Source organism: Tachysurus fulvidraco, chromosome 14, assembly GCF_022655615.1.
Source record: "Tachysurus fulvidraco isolate hzauxx_2018 chromosome 14, HZAU_PFXX_2.0, whole genome shotgun sequence".
In the NCBI taxonomy this organism is placed as follows: Eukaryota; Metazoa; Chordata; class Actinopteri; order Siluriformes; family Bagridae; genus Tachysurus; species Tachysurus fulvidraco.
Genome location: NC_062531.1, coordinates 9,359,978 through 9,372,349, shown reverse-complemented (window position 1 = coordinate 9,372,349; position 12,372 = coordinate 9,359,978). Strand labels below are relative to the sequence as shown.

The 12,372-nt window shown below is 38.9% G+C and overlaps 1 protein-coding gene across 1 annotated transcript in view; it reads right to left on the bottom strand.

Annotated features, from left to right (window-relative positions):
* Positions 1-8,139, bottom strand: part of tafa3b (TAFA chemokine like family member 3b) — a 112,765-nt gene extending 104,626 nt beyond the window's left edge. Inside the window, exon 1 of the mRNA XM_027166450.2 lies at positions 7,592-8,139. The gene's annotated coding sequence lies outside the window, so the exon portion shown is untranslated. The remainder of the gene's footprint in view (positions 1-7,591) is intronic.
* Positions 8,140-12,372: the final 4,233 nt, after the last annotated feature.

Here is a 12,372-nt window from a genome sequence, read left to right as displayed (position 1 = left end):
TTTCTCAAGCATTTTACAGGTAGTCGCTAATCTCACAGAACAGATGTGCTTCCAGAAGCACAGTGGGAACCAGTATACACTGTGTTCACTTCTCATGTCACAAATATGCTCTATATCCATTTATATTCTGTTAAGATTAGTGTTCCTACTCAATTCAATGCATGCTTTAACTCCATTTCTGATTATAAACCAACCTCGGAAAGTCATTTATTTTATGTTTTTTTTTTTTTTTTTTTTACTGCTATGCACCTCTTACTAATTTGAAGACCAGATGGATTGATAGGTGAGACAACAGATGTATGGTTAGTTAGCAGAGGAAGTGAGATGAGAGCTCTATAGATAGATGGATAAAAAAGGGAATGAAAAGTTAATTAACAGATTAAATTTGGATATGTTATTCTGTGTGTGGGGAGCGCATTTATTTTTGCCTCTCATTTCTTGGGTTTACTTCTACTATAATAGCAAAGCATCACTGCAAATCAGAGCAAAGTCCTTTAGGCTGATCATTTCTGTCCTAAAGACCAAGACGACCAAGACAACCCCGCCCCATCCATAAATTTGGTAAGAATATTTAATATCGTATTCATTAATCCAAAAACGTTTCACCTGTTTGTAGGTATATATTATGTATGTACTGTATAAAGAACTGTTTTTTTTTTTTTCACATCTATTGTTTGATTTGTGAATCTGTATGCAGCGGGACCAACGTGTTTAAACCAGGTCAACATTAAGATGCATGAATTATACATCAACATCCGTGCCTGAAACGGAGCACGCTGTCCAATCAAACTTACACGATTACACAATATATCGATTTACTCAGTGCACAGAAACTTACACAGTAACAAATGACAGAACTGTAAGTGGTTTGAATGACAGAATTGGGTATTGTCTAACTGGCTATACATTAAAAATTAAGAAAAATTTTAGGGACTTGGAAACACGACTTCAGAAAGCTACTGTAACAAACACAAATGCTTTTGCCTAATTGTTTTACAGTGAGTATGTAAACAGTTTTCTGTCTCTGAGACTGTGTGGTCAGCCATACCGGCTACTGACAGTTAAACAGATTTATTTTGTAATATTATGAACGGCTGTGTATTTGGATCCCACTCAATGGTTAGAAACACAAGACTGACTTGGGTAAATGGTGGAGAACCACTTTTTTTTTCATCAATAAGCCTAACAGAATTAATAAATGTTTTTACAACGAATCACTGAAACAAACACCTGTAGACAGGACGAGTCTTCAAGGATTCACACGAGTAACCAATGTTTAAGTGCTGCCTGATAAACTGATAAGGGAGCTGAAGCCTGCAGGTGTAGAGTAGAGCAGGAATTCCCAGTGAGCCTCTTTCAGGATTATTATCTCTCTCTGTCCTCTGCTGAGAGAAAAAGGATGGCAGGACTGCTCCAGGACTTTTTAACAATGGAGGCCGATGAGTGGAGGAGAGAAGAGAAGAGAAGAGAAGAGAAGAGAAGAGAAGAGAAGAGAAGAGAAGAGAAGAGAAGGGTTTTCAACCCTTTTCTAGTTTAGCAGTTAGCCTTGCAACCTATCTCAGGTATCCTTGAGTTTGACAAAGGATTGAATATTGCATGCAGTTCATCACTCATACACTTCCTCATTCATGTACATGACAGAATGATGGGATAACTGCATGAAAATGCAGGTGTACAGAAGTTACAACGAATGGAGAGTTGCATAGACATACCGATAAGCCACTATTTCCGTCTTCTTAAAAAAACTAATAAAAACCGTATTTATAACCTTCACACAAAGTTTAACAGCAGTCATGTAAACAAGATAAGTGGTTGAATTGCAGTGGTGCCAGACTGACCCCAAGCTCCTGACATTATCAGCTCCTCTGTTCCAAACCAGTAGTTTTTTTTTTTTGGAACAGAACCAATTTTGTCAGCCAAGAACCATTTTTATTCACAAAAGAAAAGCACAAAAAGGTTCAAGCTCTTGGCACTGACTCCGGTACAAATATCAGCACCTTTTTGGACAGAAAGCACTTTACAGAAAACTGTACATGTCTAGCTGCAGGTTCTACCTGAACCGAAAGTATGAGGTTTGAATGAATATGAGAAAAGCTGAAGGCCCTCATCAACAAACATCAATATATATATTCACACATACACACACACACACACACACACACACACACACACACACACACACACACACACACACACACACACACGAGTTGTACACAACAGAGGTATTCAGATGCTCTGTCTTCGTTAATGTCTTTGATGGATTAATCACCTAACAGCCGATCAATTACAGGATAATGGGTGAGCGGAGGTCTGTTAGACATTAATCCTCCCTCCCAGACAGCTCTCAGCGGTTTAAAAGTAGCTGAAACTCAACACTGTGTGGCACAAATGCACACACACACACACAGTGACACACGGCCCAGCACCATTCCCATGATGCCTGACCATTCACCTTTAGCCATCAGCAGTTCCCACAAATAACCACACAGTAATAATATAACTGCACACACACACACACACACACACACACACACACACACACACACACACACACACACACACACACACACACACAAAAAAAAAGGGGGGGGGGGGGGGGACGACTACTCTAATTAATCAGACAGGAATATAATCAGTGGGGCAAAAGGATCCAGAAGCTTTTAGTGCTGGGGCCAATAACAAAATGCTCCGAAAATAACCAAGTATCTCAGTATACCTCAGTAACCTATAATGAAAAAAACAGTTGACTTGTCATAAAACGTCAAATAAAGGAGAGAATAAAAAAGACAACAAGAAAGGGACAAGAAGAGATAAAGAGAGAAAGATGTATTGAGAATGGAAAGCAGCACTGTCAGGCAATTAGACACATAAGGAATAAGGGAAGTATGTAAAGACATGAAATAAATAGGTTTTCATCCGAGGTTTTGAAAATACACCCTGATACTCAAAGGTCTGAAATTAGTTCACTTCTCCACAAGCTCTTTTGTGCAAGTTACCAAACATAATTAGGTGTCTAATTCTCTTTCTCTCTCTCTCTACCATTCTTTTCCTGCCTCTCTCTTATTATGAGTCGGGCTTCCTGCTGCTAGAGTGATTAGTAAATCACCATCATGAGCTCCTTGTAAACTCAGTCTAATTACACTACACTGTTCTTGAGCGTTGGCAGAAGACCTCGGTTGCAGACTTCAGCGAAACCCTCTCTGCCACGTGCATACTGTCATAACATATATGGCACAGAATTAAACAAACGGATATAGGAGAGGATTTTTTTGAGCCATAAATATTTTTTTCCTATTTTTAGATGATTTTTATAGTATATCAGAGCCCTTGGTATCTGCAGATGCACAGCCTTTAATTGTTACATATACTGTATATTACACATTGTGAAATTATTTTCTTCTCGCATCCCAGCTTGTGTGTCCGCCACATGATACAGTACCCTGGAACTGAGAAAGTTAAGGGCCTTGCTCAAGGACCCAACATCGGCAGTTTAGCAGTAACTGACCTTCTGATCAGTAACCCAGAGCATTAACTAGTGAGCCACCACTACAGTACAGAATCGATGCAGAGGAAAGGCAAACAGCTGTACTGCACAAATACGGATCAAAACATAATCAGGTACATTAAATATGACTCAGATGCCAATATATCTCCGATGCCAATATGAATATCAAGCTGTATTCACACCAGTGAGCAACAGGCTGCTCATGTTTGTCCTTTAGTTTGTCACTTCTGGGTGTGTATCATCCATCCACAGGCAGAGCTTACTAGAATATACTGTATGATAATGACATTTGTCAACGAAAAAAAACTTGAAAACTAAAAACGTTGCTTTCTGTAAGTTGTTAGCAGGTTAGCTGTGCAAGGTATATAACTGTACTACCTACATACACCCACCAGAATGCTTATATTTATAAAGCTTCTTTTAAATAGTAAATGAAAGAACATACTAAATGAAGTAACACAGTAATCAGTTTGAAAATCGGTTTTTTGAGTAATGTTACATGCCAGAATTTGCATTACCGTTTAGCAGATTCTCCAGGCAAACTAACTGTACTAGCTAAAAGCAGTCATCATAGATGCCAATGATCTTTGCTACTTCCTTGAAGCTTAATGTTTCTTTATATCTTATTTACATCCATTGACTGTAAGATATATGATACATATGAAAAGCTTTTCACAATTTCCATTTTCCATTTTTTCGAGTCATTATAGAAAGGAACTAGAGATGTGTATGGAGGAAGGAAAGAATTTTGAACCATGTGTGCTATACAATTTTGGCTGAGGAATCAATCGGGCCAATTGTTCATAAGTAAGTTGACAAAATCTCAACTTATCCACTGTTGTACTGTTACTTCGCCACCGTAGCTCTATACATACAGTACAGTAGAAAATGAATAACCGTCTACTGCTTTGTCGCTCGCTAACGTGAATACAGGGTCAGCTGTAAATGTATGCAAATAGTTGCTCTGTTCTGAATAGTACCATTTAGATGCCATTATAAAGCCTTCAATTAAAATGGCAACCTGTTTCAATGGTGTACACAGAACTACTGCAGCTCACGCCTGTATATCGGAGTAAGCCATAACGCATAGAAGACTTCACGTACGATTTGTAAACAGATACTTAAAGAAGATGTATTTGCATTCCAAACAAACTTTTTTTTCTTCAAGAGACTTGCTATTACCTGCTGAATTACCCATTAACCAGAGATGAATTACCCATTAAACAGCAAAGAAAAAATGTATCCCTTGCTATTATCATTAGTCTGAACAGTAAGCCTGGGGTTTATTAGAACTGTGGGAGTTCTGCCAGGCTTGTAGTCGATGTTTTGAATCACATAAGTGCATATTCCCTTTGGACTATTAAAGATTGCTTCCATGAACCATCAAAGTCTTAGTAAATGTGAATAGATGTAAATGTATCTCTTTCTTCGAAAATAATCATCTATTCGGTTCCTGTGTAGTAATGAAATGGGAAGTTTGTCTAATTAATCAATCAGACCCGTTTGCGACTTTGTGTGTGTGTGTGTGTGTGTGTGTGTGTGTGTGTGTGTGTGTGTGTGTGTGTGTGTGTGTGTGTGTGCGTGCAGCACCTCATTCTAGTTCCCAGCTTACTATAATTAGTGTATACAGTATAATGAGAATACCTTATACTATACCATAACTAAGTATAATATTATTAGGGAAATACAACATGATGTACACAAATGCAGATACCATGATACCATGTTGTAAACAATTATGACACGTGCCTATTTTTAAATAAAGCTTACCACAAAGCTTTTTTTTCCAAAGTGTATTCCGTGGAGTCATGCATCAGGACTGCAAGAAATTTGCAATGAAAAATCCACACAAGAAGGAGGTTTTTGCTTTCATGTCGGCGCTGGTGAGGGATCACAAGCAGAAGGCGATGCAGGATGCATTTACAGCATCCTTAGTAACTTCTGTGGTTTATATTTAGCTAATAATTTGTTTACATTTTGGGAACTAGCCAAATCAGTTATTTAGTATTGCAAGGAGGTACAAAGAAAAATAATTAAGGTTTTAATAAAGCCGTCCTTCACAAATCTCTGTTTGAGACCAATTATGAACTCAAGTGCTATAGCTGAGCTTGAGGAAGTGAGGAAGTCACATACCATACTGACAGTTCATGCATTTCAACCTCTGTTCTTTGTTTATTTATTTTATTTTTTGCATTTTTTTTTTACATTTAAGCCCTGCCCATTTTGAGTTATTATATGTGAAGCACTAAACAGATACAGGTACATATTCAGATATAGATTGTGTTACTGCGTTACTGTTAATCTCATTACTAAGCTCATCCAAACCCCTATAGAGAAACACCCATAATCCTGGGTGATATTAGTCAAAAACAATAACACACTGAAATATTTCATGATCTGTGAGATGACCTTTGGTGAGATCAGTGTAGTAAAGGCCAGTATCGTGATAGGATTTCACAAAGAATATATTGCACAGCATCGCCTAACACACTAAAAATCTCTACATAAGAGTAGGACAGATTTAGCACTTTGACATGAAGAATCTAGCAGCATTCCAGTGAACATCTATTTCCCTGCATTAATGCACAGGTCAGATTCAATACATCCCGTCTGGATGAGTATTTCACTTCAGCGGCTTCAAAACCCTCAGCGACTCGTTCAGTCAATATGTGCAATGAGTGTGTACAGACTGTGTGTGTGTATATGTGTGTACCTGTAATTGTTTGTTCTGTCCATCTGTTATACAGCAGAATTTTATTGGACACTCACAAATAAAAAACCCAGCTAAAGGCTTACCACACGTGTGCCTAGCTTGACTTTAATCATTTAGTTTAATGCTACTGGTAGCATTTAGCTGTGCAGACTACTATGAACTAACGCCTGTCAAATAAATGACCCAAAAACTAGCAGCTCTTCCTGTGGCGTTTACCATCTTCTATTACTGGTGTCCTATCTCAAGCCGTCTCTTGAGATGTCATTTTCACAGGCTTTAAAAAATTATTAGTCTTGTAGCCTATATCTGTCAAAAACTTCACTCTGTAAATTAGAAGTCTATCCGCATGTCTCATAATGCTCTATAGTTGTTGAGCGTAGCACGAGACAAGTGATGTCTGATGACAGAGACGAGGGATTTCAAGAGGATGAGAGGAACTGCAGCATTCAAGAAAAAACAGCAAACGCCCCAGCGTAGAGTCCCAGAGATAAAATCTACAGTGCTGAATTAACACCTAGAGGTGTGGTGCATTCACTTGTACAGTGGGAAGTTAACACACAAACACACATGTTTATGATGCAAACAAGCACTATTAGCATTAACAGAAGCATGCATTTGTTAATTAAACACTCGATGTAAGTCATTAAATGTGTTAGATGTTAATTAACCATTAATTAATCAGCAATAGATGGTTACTTGGGTTAATATTTTGTCCAGTATTGTAAAATTTATAGTGATTATACTACAGTAAGCCTAACAGTTGTGTTAATTCATTAGTGAAAGTTAATCTCAGTGCACTATTACACCAGATTATTCTGTAATCTGATTATTGCATGTTATCTCATCAATGTAGATTCTGCAGTCTTTTTATTTCAGGACATGAATAATTAAGTCATTGGAGCAGCTAGAATCTTTTAACACTGTATGATCTTTTAACACTGTGTATGCTGTCCTTATTCAAGATTGTGGATGATCTTTAATAACGGTGTTCATTCTGGGCTAAGAGAGATGCTTTTTTTGAAGCTATGAGGTGTTAATGGGGTCATGTAGATGTTAGTGATCTCGTGAGTACTGCACACTCCATCACACCCAATTTGCTCGTGGTGTAATATTTCATGTCCCGATTTATAAGCCTATTTGTCACCAACAAGAGTTTTTTTTAGGATATATTTCATGAAGTTTCAGTCATGCACGACAGAAGATTTAGGGTCTATTAGTGAAACTAGTGTTTTTATGGCAATCAAAGTGTTTTATATATACAGTTTCCAAGTATTTTTCCAAGAAGAACATATGGAATTAATATATATATGGAATTATCCTACAACATATTTCTTGGAAATGAAATGAAAAATGAAGCATTAAAAGGTCTTTACCTGTTGGCCCGTCGCTTGCGTTTATTCCAGGGAAAAGTCCGCTCTCATTGCTGTTCCATTACCGGACATAACGCGAGCGCTCGTATCCTCTGTCACGGGCCATGCGCACCGTGGCGCGCTTCACGATCTCAAGTCCCTCTGAAATTCACCCAGCAGTGCTACAATTATTGTTTACCACCCAAATCAAGGAGAAACTGAACACTGTCCTGGAAGAGTAAAAAATCCCTCCCAAAAAAGTCAGGGCTGCATTTAAAAGTTGCGTGTCAGCGCCGCGTTCTGCTCTACCTCTCCATGTCACCGCGCGCACGACGCGCCAAACTTCAGCGCTTTTTGCTGGCTTCTAGCGCTATTCCGGTACCGGTGCCAGAGCGCAAGCCCTCCAACCAAGAGCACTGCGTGTGCGTCCGCGGCGTCTCTGTGTTTTCTGAAAGAGGAAATATAAAGCGGAAGTGGTGTGACGGTATCGTGTCTGGCGCGTTCGAACCGAAGGAGAAGGTGGAAGGTCTGAAGTGAAGCTCTCCGTGCCACTGATTCGCTCAATGCCGCTGTGAGCCCGAGTTCCCTGGTGATGACGGTGTCCTAGCGCCACCCAGCGGTCTCATCTCAGTCAGCTGCCAGGGAAAGAGACAGCAGTGTTACTCCTGATGCTTGGGCTGACTCATACCTACAATATTCATTCACTCACAAGCCTGGGTACAAAGTAAAAGCTGTATGTAGAGTATATGCAGGCCCGTATCCAGGACCACAATATTTACTGCAGGGCCACACTGCAGAAATCTGTCATAGTTAATAGGCTATATCACAATGCTGAATCAGCACTAGGCAACATCAAGTTAATCAGTTTTGTATTTTTCCATTATGTCTTGATGCTTGTGTTATCCACTCTCACTTACTCACTTTCAGTAACCGCTTTATCCTGATTAAATTGTGGCGGATCCTGAGCCTATCACAGAAAATCTGGGAATAGACAGAGCACCAATGCATACTCACACACTCATTCACAGCTGGGGGCAATTTATCTTAACCAAACCAACTATTGGCACAGCCTCAAAATGGAAAGAATATCATTATTACTCACAGAGAATTTGCTTCATTTTGCTTTGCATCCCAATCCCCAATGAACTAGTTTCATATTACAAAACAATAGAGATATTACCATTAATACATAATGTTTTATGTTGATTTTTTCCCGTTGTATTATTATTTAGTGTATTATATATATTATTTTGTGTATTTATATATATTCTGCTCTAATTAAGAAGAAAGTAAAAAACACTCTCTACAACTGCGTTGAGCAGAAAAGCATCTCAACCATTGGGCTACAACTGCGGAAGACCACTCAAAAGTTGTGATAAAAATTTGTGTGCAATTAAAAACATTTGAAGACAACTCGAATTCCTTGCTCATTCATGTTCCTTGTTATTCATTCATTCATTCATTCATTCATTCATTCATTCATTCATTCATTCATTCATTCATTCATTCATTCATTCATTCATTCATTCATCTTTAGTAAGTGATTTACCCTGGTCCCAGATCACTGTGTTTGAGGTGGAATACACACAAGATGACACCAGTTAATTTTAACCTTTACTGCCTCCTATTTAGCCTTCATCTCTTGTTATAAATATTATTATGAATTTCCAGGTGCATACATTATTTAGTTGTTTTACAGTACACGTTGTGAGAAATCACTTTATGGCAGATGGCAAACCGTGTTATGATTTCCATTTCACACTGCATAGAAATAGTGAGATTGTGTGAACAGAAGTTTGTTGTTGTGTTCTCTTTAAACATCACTACAATGTCTCACATCACTACACTGGTACTACATACAGTACTATGCACTTAATGGCTTTACTTGGTTTAATTGTTTCTGTTTTGTTTTGTTCTAGTTAGCCTATACATATAACATGTACTGTAGCTCGTCCACTTCAAGTTTTGATGTGTTGTGCATTCTGAGATGTTTTTCTGCTCACCACAGTTGTAAAGAATGCTTATAGGACTTACGATAGACCTCATGTATGTTCAGACCAGTTTTGTTAATCACCTCTAATCTCTCACATTAACAACATGTTTCATCTTAACAAACCCCTTCAGACAGGATTTTTATTTTATTTTTATACCATTCTGTGTAAACTCTTGAGTCTGCTAAGTGAAAATCTCAAGAGATCAACAGTTTCAGAAACACTCAAAGCAGCCCATCTGGCACCAACAACCATGCCATGGTAAAGTCACTGAGATCATACTTTCCCCTATTCTGATGGGAACATTAACTTGACCTGTACCTGCATGATTTGATGCAATTTTTATGCTGCTGCCACATGATTGGCTGCAATAAATGACCAGATGTACAGGTCTCTCTATTAATTGGACAGTTAGTGTACATGACTAGATTTTAAAATGATAGTTTGCTAAACGCTGTCAAGTTCACTGGGTCCCTCTGTGTGTGTGAAGGGGGAATGGACGAAATGAAGAACAAGGGTCCTGCACATGCAGTGCCTCATCATCCCTCCGCATGCAGGCCGGACATGTTGACTTTGTGTGTGACTGAGTGAGTGTGAGAGGGAGAAAGGGATGTAAGAAAGATTGGGTAATTTGGCTTTGGAAGGCTTTGCTAAAAGCCTCTCAGAAGGCATTTGTCGTTGTTGATACATCTAGCTGAAGTTTATTACACCTGATGGTAAGTAATGTCCTCCATTACACTTAAGAGAGACATTTCACCGGCCTCTCGCTCCTTTTCTCTCTCTCTCTCTCTCTCTCTCTCTCTCTCTCTCTCTCTCTCTCTCTCTCTCTCTCTCTCTCGCTCTCTCTCTCATGGCTTTGCATTTTAAGGGAAGGTGTTGTCCTGGCTAATGGGGCAGCATAAGTTCACGTGCTGTTCTGAGATCAGAGCTGTAATGTATCCTGTACTGATTGATGACTAGAAGTTGGAAGAAAGTGCTCATGCTTCGGCGCCTATAACAGGGTGTGTACAGGATAAAGTTTTTGAGGCCAGGACCAGGAGGCTTTGAGATTTATAGTGTTGTCATTGAATAAAGCACTTTCGAGGACATATGGAGTGTCAGCTATTGTTTAAAGAGTATAAATCTTCTGAATGTCCAATGTGTGTGTATGTATGTGAAAGAGAATCTTATATGAGACAACTGACTCATCTTACTCCTGGGTCCTGTTCTGAATGTGGAACATCCTAAAATGGCCTTGTTGTTGAGTGCATGTTGTGTAGAATGGCTCTCCTGTGCAGTTACTCACACAGCGCTGCTTTGTTGTGATTGGTTTTGCTTTGTCTTTTACAGGGTTATTACGTCCGTGAATGCAATTATGGGGAATTTAAAAGCCACATTTCATTTAAATCGACAACACTTCACAAATGTGTGTTATTTAGTTGTAGGCTGCAAGCCATACTTCACACAAACATGAAAGCAATGCTCATAATGAGTGAGAGAATTGTGTAAATGAGATATTAATAACTACGCTCCATCAGCTTTCATTCATTCTCCAAATTGCCTATTTAACAACAGATAACATAGGTTGCTCTTAGCTGACCTCATAAACTGATTCCTTTTTAAGATAAATTTATCAGTAATAAATATGAGAGGAACCCATTTTATTTATTGTCTGAATAACAAGATTATTACAACAAGGATCCTTTCTGCGATCTATTTATGATCATCAGACTTAATGTATTCACAATATATTAGAAAGTTATAATTATAGACTTTTTGTAGTTCTTCCAAAAAGTTTTGTAACAAAGTTGAAAGCACACAATTGTCTAGAATGTCTTTTAAAATTTACATTTACAGTACATTTACAGAATTTGGAAGACACCCTTATCCAGAGCAATGTACAAAAAATGCTTTTAAGTCTCTATCATTTAATACATTAACTCTGGTTTACTAGGTTATAGCCTTAAGATACCATGAGGCTAAAACACTGTTCAAAGTGTTTTTTATTATTATTTTTTTTAATACAACAAACAGGGAGGAAAGTGCTAGTTGAAGTGTTTCATGAATAAGTAGGTCTTCAACTGTTGTTTGAAAATAGCCAGTGACTCAGCTGTCTGGACCCCTAGGGGAAGTTCTTTCCACCACATTGTTGCCAGAAAAGAAAAGAGTCTTGTAGTGTACTTGCCTCTTACCCTGAGTGATGGTGGGACCAGTCGAGCAGCTCTGAGGGTGTAAGGTGCAGTGCGAGGAGTGATGAGGGCTTTGAGGTAAGAGGGAGGTGGTCAATTTTTGGCTTTGTAGGCAAGCATGTGTTTTGAATCTGAGGCTTGCAGCTACCGTACGCCAGTGGAGGGATCGCAACAGCGGGGTGGTATGCGAGACCTTAGGCAGGTTGAAAAGTCATGCAGCTGCATTTTGGATCATTTGCAGAGGACGAATTGCGTTCATAGGTAGGCCTGACAGCAGTGAGCTGCAGTTGTCCGGTCTTGAAATGATAAGAGACTGAACAAGTAGCTGAGCAGCCTGTGTGGACAAAAATGGCCAGATCCTTATAATGTTGTAGAGAAGGAACCGACATGAGTGAGTCACATTAGCAACATGCGAGGAAAAGGACAGTTGAATGCCCATGGTTACCCCAAGGTTGCGAGCTGTGACTGAGGGTGATATCAGATCGTTATGCAGGGATATTGAAAGACCATGACCTGAGGATGAATCACCTGGGATGAACAGCAGTTCAGTTTTGCTAGGATTGAGCTTCAACTGATGAGTAGTCATCCACAATGATATGTCTGCCAGACATGCCAAGATCCAAAAAGAAGTTGTGTTATCTGAGGG